The 12,203-nt window shown below is 39.7% G+C and overlaps 1 protein-coding gene across 1 annotated transcript in view; it reads right to left on the bottom strand.

Moving 5' to 3' along the window:
• The window catches only part of LOC133535354 (retinoic acid receptor gamma-A-like), a 111,580-nt gene extending 99,592 nt beyond the window's left edge, over window positions 1–11,988 (bottom strand). The window contains exon 1 of the mRNA XM_061875124.1: window positions 11,789–11,988. The gene's annotated coding sequence lies outside the window, so the exon portion shown is untranslated. The remainder of the gene's footprint in view (window positions 1–11,788) is intronic.
• Window positions 11,989–12,203: the final 215 nt, after the last annotated feature.

Raw genomic sequence — 12,203 nt, forward strand, 5'->3', positions numbered from 1 at the left:
CCGTAGCTCACCAGCGTCAAAATGTAAACAAACGCCATTGGTGGATCTACACCTAACATCCACTGTAATGATACCAAATTACAGCAGCATATCTAGTCGATACTACTATGATTACGTTTATATTTTTTGGCATCACAAGATCTTCTTGCATTTAAAAAAAAGTTATATTATGTTTATAAACTCAGGAAATATGTCCCTGAACACATGAGGACTTTGAATATGACCAATGTATTTTCCTGAAACGACTTGGTATCGGATTGATACCCAAATTTGTGGTATCATCCAAAACTAATGCAAAGCATCCAAACAATAGAAGAATAAGTGATTATTACATTTTAATTGAAGTGTAGATAGAACATGTTAAAAGAGAAAGTAAGCAGATATTAACAGTAAATGATCAAATGTATTAATAATTAATTTCTACCACTTGTCCTTAATAATGTTGACAAAATAATAGAATGGGAAATGACACGTTTCTGCATACGTCAGCAGACTAAATTAGGAGCCTTTGTTTGCTTACTTACTAATAAAAGACAAGTTTTCTTTTATGTTCACTATTTTATTTAAGGATAAACTTGCAATAAGAAACATATGTTTAATGTACCATAAGATTTTTGGTTAAAATAATGCCAATTTTTGTGGTACCCTTTATTTAGAAAAGTATCCAAAAACCCTATAGTGTTTCTGAGGCACATAGTGTTTGGCCAACAATGAATTAGGGATAGTGCATGTAAATGGGGACTTCACAAAGAGATGTAAAAAAATGCGGACCGCGAATCAAACTCAAAGTCACTCTTGAACCGATTTGACTACCTAGCTGCATAACGATGAAGCATTTCAAGTTCAACATTTATCTTTTTGTGGCAGACATAAACAACATATGTATTTAACTTCATACAGCAGGGACAGGCCACATGTAAGAGGAGCACTCTCTTAATCTTAAGTGTTTTAAAACCCCATAGTTTATTTTGTAGTTTTGACCACAGAGTTTGAGAAAATACATACCAGGCTTGGGGGAAAAAAATACGATTAGCTGAGAACAATAAAAACCACAATCAATCAGTCATATTTTAGTTTGCATGCAACTGAAGAGTGGGAGGTAAAAAAACACATCACGCAATATTCCCATGGAGTCACTAATGTAAACCAACTGTGTACTCCAAGGCTCTACTCACTATTGACACTTTTCCACTGGCACCAGCAGGTTATACCAGTCGCTGCTTTTATCTAGTATGGTAAACTGCTGCTTGTCACTTGAAAGATACACTTCTGGAATCAATACCGCAAAGTCTGCCATTAATATACAGTGGGGCAAAAAAGTATTTAGTCAGCCACTTAAGTTCTCCCACTTAAAATGATGACAGAGGTCTGTAATTTTCATCATAGGTACGCTTCAACTGTGAGAGACAGAATGTGGGGAAAAAAATCCAGGGATTCACATTGTAGGAATTTTAAAGAATTTATTTGTAAATTATGGTGGAAAATAAGTATTTGGTAAACCATTCAAGGAGGTTTGGCCACATTCATTCTTTCCTTAACACGGACCTGTCCCCTTAGCAGAAAAACATTCCCAAAGCATGATGTTTCCACCCCCATGCTTAACAGTAGGTATGGTGCTCTTGGGATGCAACTCAGTATTCTTCTTCCTCCAAACACGACAAGTTGAGTTTATACCAAAAAGTTCTATTTTGGTTTCATCTGACCACATGACATTCTCCCAATCCTCTGCTGTATCATCCATGTATCCATTTTGGTATAAACTCAACTCGTCGTGGTGCCCCACTGTAAATCAGTGGCGGGCCGTGCGTTTCCCGCCTAGGCCTTCAGTGATCTCCTACTTCACTGATTACCTCTCAAAATACCATCATTGATGTCACCACATGATCATTGCTGGAGAAATACTATACAGGAACACATTTACACCCTACTGAGCATTGAATCAAATCAACGACAAACAAACAAACATGGCGTTGATCTTGTGCTACCTTGCCACTATTTCAGAGGAAGACTTGTGTGCTCTACTTCAACAAAATGCTCTGTACATATTCCACTAGGAGGAAAATAACATCATCCTTCAATACATCAATCCTTATAAACCACTATTGCCACAACAGCGTTTTGAAAGTTTAAATATTAGGGATGTCAATATTGGACTGCCGATATTATCGGCCGATAAATGCTTTAAAATTTAATATCCGAAATTATCGGTAACTTGTTTCAAAATTATCAGTATCGCTTTCAAAAAGTAAAATGTATGACTTTTAAAAACACCGCTGTGTACACGGACATAGGGAGAAGAACAGAGCACCAATAAACCTTAAAGGCACTTCCTTTTTGTGCCGGCCCTGTAACATAACATGTACGGCTTTTCACACACATAAGTGAATGTAAAGTATACTTGGTCAACAGCCATACAGGTCACACTGAGGGTGGCCGTATAAACAAGTTTAACACTGTTACAAATATGCGCCACACTGTGAACCCACACCAAAAAAAAGAATGACAAACACATTTCAAGAGAACATCCGCACCGTAACACAACATAACAAATACCCAGAATCCCTTGCAGCACTAACTCTTCCGGGACACTACAATATACACTCCCCGCTACCCCCTCACCACCCCAACCCCGCCCACCTCAACCTCCTCATGAGCATGTCCCAAATTCCAAGCTACTGTTTTGAGGCATGTTAAAACAAAATAATGCACTTTATGACTTCAATAATAAATATGGTAGTGCAATGTGGGCATTTTGTTCCATAACTTGAGTTGATTTATTTTGGAAAACCTTGTTTCACTGTTTAATGCATCCAGCGGGGCATCACAACAAAATTAGGCATAATAATGTGTTAAATCCACGACTGTATATATCGATATCAGTTGACATCGGAATCGGTAATTAAGAGTTGGACAATATTGGAATATCGGAAATAGGCAAAAAAGCCATTATCAGACATCTCTATTAATTTTTATTGGTACAGCCAGACCTACTTAGAAGACCTAATAAACCTAATTGGACTAGCGTTTGAAAGCCTATGAAGACACGTGCTGCCAGAGAAGCTGCCACAGGACCAGGAAAAAGGTATTCTCAGGACAAATCCACAGGTACAGTTTGTCAAATCCACCTTTGATTGAGTGTTTCTTACCTTAACTCTACATTTGAAACATAATTCAGAAAAAGATTTTTGGTTATCAGTCTTGAAAAACAGGAAGTACCGGTGGAAAATGTTTTTCATGCATCCCTATGTAATATTAAAAATTCTACTAGTTATCAATGTCACCCATAACACAAAACTAAACTTGTTCAGATAGCTTAGTATAATTGACCTAAATCAGATTGATGTTAGCATCTTTAATGCATCCCTAAATTTAACTAGAAACAGCTTGTACACAGCTGCAGTAAACCAAAAGTAATCAAGCACAGGATCAATGCGTATCTATCGACGATTCTACGGTTTACAGCTATCCATATAGTGCACGTAATACAACTACAAACCCCGTTTCCATATGAGTTGGGAAATTGTGTTGGATGTAAATATAAACGGAATACAATGATTTGCAAATAATTTTCAACCCATATTCAGTTGAATATGCTACAAAGACAACATATTTGATGTTCAAACTGATAAATATATATTTTTTTGCAAATAATCATTAACTTTAGAATTTGATGTCAGCAACACGTGACAAAAAAGTTGGGAAAGGTGGCAATAAATACTGATAAAGTTCAGAAATGCTCGTCAAACACATATTTGGAACATCCCACAGGTTTTCCCGGCTAATTGGGAACAGTTGGGTGCCATGATTGGGTATAAAAGCAGCTTCCATGAAATGCTATGTAATTCACAAACAAGGTTGGGGCGAGGGTCACCAATTTGTAAGCAAATTGTCGAACAGTTTTAGAACAACATTTCTCAACAAGCTATCGCAAGGAATTTTTGGGATTTTACCATATAAGGTCCGTAAAATCATCAAAAGGTTCAGAGAATCTGGAGAAATCACTGCATGTAAGTGATGGTTTGATCCCTCAGACGGTACTGCATCAAAAACCAACATCAGTGTGTAAAGGATATCACAACATGGGCTCAGGAACACTTAATAAAACCACTGCCAGTAACTACAGTTGGTTGCTACATCTGTAAGTGCCAGTTAAAACGGTTATGCAAAGCAAAACCCATTTATCAACAACACCATGGAACGCAGCTGGCTTCGCTGGGCCCGAGCTCATCTAAGATGGACTGATGCAAAGTGGAAAAGTGTTCTGTGGTCTGACAAGTCCACATTTCAAATTATATTTGGAAACTGTGGACGTGGTGTCCTCTGGAACAAAGAGGAAAATAACCATCCGGATTGTTATAGGCGCAAAGTTCAAAAGCCAGCATTTGTGTTGGTATGGGGGTGTATTAGTGCCCAAGGCATGGGTAACTTACACATTTGTGAAGACACCATTAATGCTGAATGGTCATTACGGGTTTTGGAGCAACATATGTTGTCATTCAAGCCACGTTATCATGGACGCCCCTGCTTATTTCAGCAAGACAATGCCAAGCCACGTGTCACAACAGCCTGGTTTCGTAGTAAAAGAGTGCGGGTACTTTCCTGGCCTGCCTGCAGTCCAGACCTGTCTCCAATCGAAAATGTGTGGCGCATTATGAAGCGTAAAATACGACAGCGGAGACCCCGGACTGTTGAACGACTGAAGCTCTACATAAAACAAGAATGAGAAAGAATTCCACTTTCAAAGCTCCAACAATTAGTTTCCTCAGTTCCCAAACGTTTATTGAGTGTTATTAAAAGAAAAGGTGATGTAAAACAGTGGTGAACATGCCCTTTCCCAACTAATTTGGCATATGTTGCAGCCATGAAATTGTAAGTTAATTTTTATTTGCAAAAAAAAAAGTTTCAACATCAAATATTTTGTCTTTGTAGTGTATTCAACTGAATATGGGTTGAAAAGAATTTGCAAATCATTATATTCCATTTATATTTACATCTAACACAATTTCCCAACTCATATGGAAACGGGGTTTGTACAATAATGTTGTTCATGAGATCTGCAAAAACCTGAGCGGCCAGTTTATCATCAGCATTTTTTCACATCGCATTAACAGTGTACAAAACGGGTTATTTTCTGGCACATTTAAAAATCAACTAAAACGCATCAGCAATTAAAACATGTACCGTCAATTTCTCTGCTTGGCTCATGCAACTTCCGCTCAATAAAGTTTAATTCAAAGTACAGACTTCTCAAAGATATATTAACTGCCCTGACCACATGATGGCCACAAATACACATGTAATAATGTTAATTAAATGACAAGCATGACACACTTTAACAACAAGAGTTTACAACTTTTGGTCGGAACAGAACAGCTACTGTCAACCACTTGTGATCTGATTGGCTATCGCAACTGTCTTTTAACCCTATGTCTTCTCAAATTCATCCACCAACAGTCCCGATGAGTATCCAATCATATCCAATGTCACGTTCAGTGTGAGGCCATCTAGAAGGCCTTATTGACAACAATTCGTGATCCGATCTATCCATCAACTGTATTTCCCTGTTCGCTTACAGTGCACGGATGCCCGTATTGTTGATTCTGAAGGCGTCTGGCAGATTTGGTACAACATGGAAACATAAGCTAGCTGAATTCTGATTGGATACAAACTAAAACTAAACACAACAGAGCTGGAACGAGCATAATACGACATGAAGAGAGTATAAATACTTTAAGATATTTAGGGAAAGTAAATAAAAAAATATATTTTATCTTTAATTATGATAATGATTTCTGGTTATGTTCGGCCATCAGAGAAGGCCTTGCTGGCCCTGACGGCACACCATTACTATAAATACATTTTTTCCAAGATGGCGCATCCTTTTATGTTTACCTATGGTTTTTATGTGTTATTTTATATATATATATATATATATATATATATATATATTTTTTTTTAATTTATTTAATTTAATTTTTTTTTTGACCCTTTGGGACTGTGTGACAAGGGGTGGCACTTTCGTGACCTCTGCGGTGCTTTTTTGTGGACTTCTGGATCTGCCTTCCGGGAGCCTTTTGGCCATGGAGACCAGCGGCTGGGTCTCTGACACATCAGAGTCCGTTTGGAGAGACTGGAGGAGATGCAAATGAAGAGACAGAGCTGCGGAGCTGGCACTGAGCGCCGGGACAGACAAGCTTCACAGTGTCTTGGCTGAATGAGCAGGTATCGGACACCTCAGTCACCTTGGATGTATCCTTGCTCGTCCATGCGGACTGGACACTGGCCGAGAGTTGGTTGGCAACCGAGAGTGGAGTCGGCTCTCTTGGTTGCTTTGTTGGGTCTGCTCCTGTGACCTATCTCTGGCCATGCTCTCTCCACCCCAGCAGACGATGGCGTGGAACACCGCAGAGGCCACCACAGTGTATATGTTTTCTTTTGCTTTTTATTCATAGCTGTATGTAGAAGTGGCTGGTTGTATCAGCTCTGCTGCTTTAATGTCTTTCACGTCCTTTGTTTTCTTTGATGTTTCCCTCTTACACACATGTAAGAGGGATGTGTACTATGGCTATAAGTTGTTTTTTCCCTTGGCCTCAGTCTGGACCCCCTCTCCAGGGGCCCAGGCTTGGACCGATTTTTCTTTTATTTTTTTCTCCCATTCCCCCCCACTTGTTTACCTGTATCTCACCTTTTTTGTAAGGGGCGCGGGAAGTTGGCAGACCCGTCAGCGATCCTGTTCTGTCTGCCTGTAATGTATGTCTGATCTTGAATGGGATTGTGCTGAAAATTTCAATTTTCCTGAAGGAACTCTCCTGAAGGAATAAATAAAGTACTCTCTATCCATCTAAATAAAATCCACCTTCTTACCATGGCCAAACACAGACTACCGTCAGCCATGTTGTTGTTTGTTAGCGTGTCTCATCCCGGCTGGTTTTTGCAGCTACGCTCGGTTACTATCTTTAAAGTGGAAAACCACTCCATCTCCCAAACCGAAGCCAGAAGAGCAGTAGTCATAGAAAAGTGGCAATAAAAGCTATACGGAAATCACAAAATAACCCATCGACCACCACTACTACATTGTAAAGATGAGGAATGTGTTGGTGTAAAAAAATGATTGCAGGAGTCACAGTTGATTTGGTTTGAAATAAGCTGTTACCCCAGCAAGGATTTTGATAGATGAGTTTCTTAAATACTGAATGGGACATAAATCAAGTGCTCTCCACAAAAACAGGCCGTCTTGGATCTTGGATTGACACAGCGTAAAGTCTGTTTTAGCAGCGGTAATGTGGATGATGTGGATTCATAAAAAGGCATAATGTTGTCATTATGTGGCGTCCAGCCTTCAGGCAGCCTAAGGTCTCTGGGTCAAACACCGGGGTCAAACTCAAGTTGCTCCAGGCCTCGCAGCCAGGCCATGGGTCAGGCCTAATTGAAGCATTTGGTAGGTAGTGTTTCATTGAGTATTTAAGGGAAAAGTGAGTCTAACCCCCCCCGCACACACACACACACACACACATACGGGCACCAGAACATCCACATGGCCACAAGTGAACACACTTTGTGAGCTTCCTTCAACGCACAGGCACACATTAAAAAGCTGCAAGTGACTTCCAAATCTCTGAAGCCAATTAGGCTTGCATGACTCTCACACGCCTCCCTAAATATTTCCATAGACAATTCTGTGGAGAAGCAAAAAGCATTTGGTGGAAGTCTCAAGTTTCCATTTTTTTGAACGCCCAGCAACTGTGCGCAAAATCAGCTGACAAGAAGAGCTTGAGAACAAAGGAGTAAATACGAGTTCTCTTGGTCTTGCCCCGAGGTAGGAGTCACTCTTGCAAATTGTAGACGACGATTACAGCACACTGAAACGATCGCATCCAAACGCAAAAATGTAACTGTTTCCATGCTAACACAATTTAGGTAGCAACAGCTTGTTTTTGTAGACGGAACAGATCACAGATCAGCTGACACTCGCACAAAAAGAAGAGACAAGAACGGTGTATATAGTGGTTGGTATATCGGCCCGTGGTCTTTCTCCCACACACCTTTCAAAAAGCCTTGAAATATTTTTTCCTTGTCTTAAATTCACAAAAATGTATAGACTTGCTCCCACATTACACACACATAAACATTTGTCCATGTTTTTGTAGGTTACCCAAAAATACAAAAAACTAATCTGTCTGGAGCTGCAAAAAATTAAAAGTTGTGTATAAGTCTTATAATGAAGGTAACACATGACGTAAGTGTCTGTATTAACTATAATAGCCTCCTATCAAAATGACTATGTGTCGCAGGCTGAAGCAAATCTTCGTAAACAGAAATGTCGAAATGTAATATTTATTTTCCACAATTTTACAACAATAGAAACCATTAGTAAATCTGAAGATACTCCGACGGTGAGATAACTCCTAGAAATGACTGGCTTTTAATGGCAAAAGACATAGATGTACGTGTCCAAGTTAAAGGAAACGGCAGGCTGTCTTCTTTTAAAAGATATATTACAACCTTTGGCAACCCAGGACCTTCCTATTGTGAGGCACAAGCACTAACCCCGGTTCCACCGTGAAGTTGTTTGGATTAAATCAAACGCACTCACACAATCAGCTAATCAGCCATTTCACACGTTATACGCTCACCCTAGTCGTGGCAAACACAAGAAGGAATCTCAGGCTCTGTAGCTTTGTTCCTATCTATCGTCCTCAGCATGCCCACAACACTCGTAACTTTGACCTGATATCAGGTAAACATCGTCTACTGGCTTGCACTGCTCGAAGTGTTGTATGAAGGGAACAAAAGATCTGGAATCGGCTTGATGAGAGCCTCAGGATGCTGTATTTATTCTCCAACTTCAAAAAGAAACTGAAATCCTACCTATTAACCACCTATCTCTAATGCCTCATGTGGGGTGGACTACTGTTGGGTTGGCCGTGGTTGAATGAATGTATCTATGTCTTTGTATGCTTGCTTATATGCTCCTATTTTGTGTTTATCATATAGCGTTTTTGTGCTTGCCACCATGTTTCAGCATTCCATGCATATACTGACCTCTGGACCCCCTGCTAAAAGCTTCTTCTAGCTTATCTGGGGACCCTTTCACTTACCACCATCCTTAAATGGATATTCACGACTATTGTAATTAGAGATGTCTGATAATGGCTTTTTTACCGATATCCGATATTCCGATATTGTCCAACGCTTAATTACTGATACCGACATCAACCGATACCGATATATACAGTCCTGGAATTAACAAATTATTATGCCTAATTGCGTTGTGATGGCCCGCTGATTGCATTAAACAATGTAACAAGGTTTTTCCAAAATAAATCAACTCAAGTTATGGAAAAAACCGCCAACATGGCACTGCCATATTTACTATTGAAGTCACAAAGTGCATTATTTTAGTTTAACATGCCTCAAAACAGCAGCTTGGAATTTGGGACATGCTCTCCTTGAGGGAGACTGTGAGGAGGTTGAGGTGGGCGGAGTAGAAGGTAGCGGGGGCTGTATTGTGTAGCGTCCCGGAAGAGTTAGTGCTGCAAGGGTTTCTGGGTATTTGTTCTGTTGTGTTTATGTTGTGTTACGGTGCGGATGTTCTCCCGAAATGTGTTTGTCATTCTTGTTTGGTGTGGGTTCACAATTTGGCGCATATTTGTAAAAGTGTTAAACTTGTTTTTGCGGCCACCCTCAGTGTGACCTGTATGGCTGTTGAACAAGTATGACTTGCATTCACTTGTGTCTGTGAAAAGCCGTAATTAATATGTGATTGGGCCGGCATGCAAAGGCAGTGCTTTTAAGGTTTATTGAGTCTCTGTACCTTTCCCTATATCCGTGTACACGGCGGCGTTTTAAGAAGTTATTGATTGATTGATTGAAACTTGTATTAGTAGATTGCACAGTACAGTACATATTCTGTACAATTGACCACGAGACTGTAACACCCGAATAAGTTTTTCAACTTGTTTAAGTCCTGGTCCACGTCATAGATTTTACTTGTTGAAACCCATACCGATAATTAAGAAAAAGATAACGATTATTTCCGTAAATCTACAAGCATTTATCGGCCGATAATATCGGCCGTCCGATATTATCGGACATCCCTAGTTGTAATTGTTATATGGTATCGTGAATAAATTTCAAACTTGAAAAAATAATGCACACTACGCAGCCCGAAAGCCGAAGACGTTCGACTCGGCCATTAAAAAAGGAAACAGCTGCTGCATTGAACCGAAATCCACCACCACTTACGGGTCCCGAAAAAAGAAGACGACTTCAGCGCAGGAGGACGACGAAAAGAGCACTAGATTATTTTTCTGGTAAGTAACTATCTGCCCTGTTACACACACTTTCTGTGTAAATATATCAGTGTGTACGTTTGCGGCTTTAGACTATGCGGTCATTATACAGTATGTACTAGGGGTGTGGGAAAAAATCGATTCGAATACGTATCGAATCTATTTAAATTTTTTAAAAAAAATTTTTTATTTTTTTTATTTCCTTTATTTTTTTAATCAATTCAACAAACCACTCCACATCAATGCCATAACAATGCAATCCAATTCCAAAACCAAACCTGACCCAGCAACACTCAGAACTGCAATAAACAGATCACTTGAGAGGAGACACAAACACGACACAGAACAAACCGAAAGTATTGAAACAAAAATTAATATCATCAACAACAGTATCAAAATAATAATACAAATATAATTTCAGCATAGCAGTGATGAAAAATCCCTCATTGACATTATCATTAGACATTTATAGAAAAAAAAAAAGCGTCACAATGGCTTACATTTGCATCGCATCTCATAAGCTTGACAACACACTGTGTCCAATGTTTTCACAAAGATAAAATAAGTCATATTTTTTGTTTCGTTTAATAGTTAAAACAAATTTACATTATTGCAATCAGTTGATAAAACATTGTCCTTTACAATTATAAAAGCTTTTTACAAAAATCTACTACTCTGCTAGCATGTCAGCAGACTGGGGTAGATCCTGCTGAAAATCCTATGTATTGAATGAATACAGAATCCTTTTAAATCGGGAAAAAAAATCGTTTTTGAATCGAGAATCGAATAAAAAAAAAAATCGATATATTATCGAATCGTGACCCCAAGAATCGATATTGAATCGAACCGTGGGACACCCAAAGATTCACAGCCCTAATATGTACACAAAAAAATAATCCAAAAATATATTTAGGAGCGCTCTATAGCCCAGCAATTACAATACTAGTTCCACCACTCGTACATCCTCAGACCTCTAGGTCCATTTGTGATGCTGATGGGGCGATCCATCAAGTCCGACAGGCCGTCTGATAGCCCGCAGCCAACTTTGTCTCGTCCTCTGTCCTGAAGTATTTGCCTCGTGTCTGACCGCACGCAAACTTAACAACTTTGACGGTTATTGTTTTTTGTTTTTTTAAAAAGGTCTGTGCAATGATGTCACCCGTTTCAGCGTAATGAGGTGAAGTGAAGAAGGCAAGAAGTCATGGACACCATGGTGTGCATCCATCACTGGAGTGAAACCGTAAGAGTTCACGAGGGAGCGCATGCCTGCATCGGTCAGCTTGCGTTCCCCTTCTGAAATGTTTTTACTCTTTCTCTCGGTCCTGTTCCCAATTAAAGCTGTCCTGACTGTTCCGTCCCAACATGATACAAACAAACAGAAAGAGAAACGGACATAGATGTCTCACTCATGCTCTGACATGTCCTGTCTTACCCACGGCTCAGACTCACTCAGAACTCAATTCAGAAGAAGCTGAAAAGAGACAAGGCAAACTTACCAGATGTCTAACGGGGAGTCCGGCACTTTCTGTCGTTTTTGTTTTTGTTGGGGTTTTTTTTGGACTATTCAGAAGAGTAATGAGTAGAGCGAGAACTGAAAAGTTGTGAAGTTTGTGTCAGTGCGACGACTGACTTCAGCCTGTTGCATTCCGCCTCCCTCTTCTGCTCTCTCTCTCTCTCCTGAAGTCATAGTGTGCTTTGATTCACAAACCCTGCCTCTGTCACGTGACCCAACACCTCAAATATACAGTGGTTTTTTTTTTTTTTTTGCCCCGCCAGAGAACGACAGTAAGAAGGGAGAACGAGGTCCAGAAGTCTTAGGTTTCACTGGGCTGCCCACCGACCCCCTCCTCTTCTTGTGAAGCACTCTTTTTCTTTGTCTCAAAGTTTCTTTTTTTAACCTCGAAACAGGCG

Source organism: Nerophis ophidion, linkage group LG16, assembly GCF_033978795.1.
Source record: "Nerophis ophidion isolate RoL-2023_Sa linkage group LG16, RoL_Noph_v1.0, whole genome shotgun sequence".
Taxonomy (NCBI): domain Eukaryota; kingdom Metazoa; phylum Chordata; class Actinopteri; order Syngnathiformes; family Syngnathidae; genus Nerophis; species Nerophis ophidion.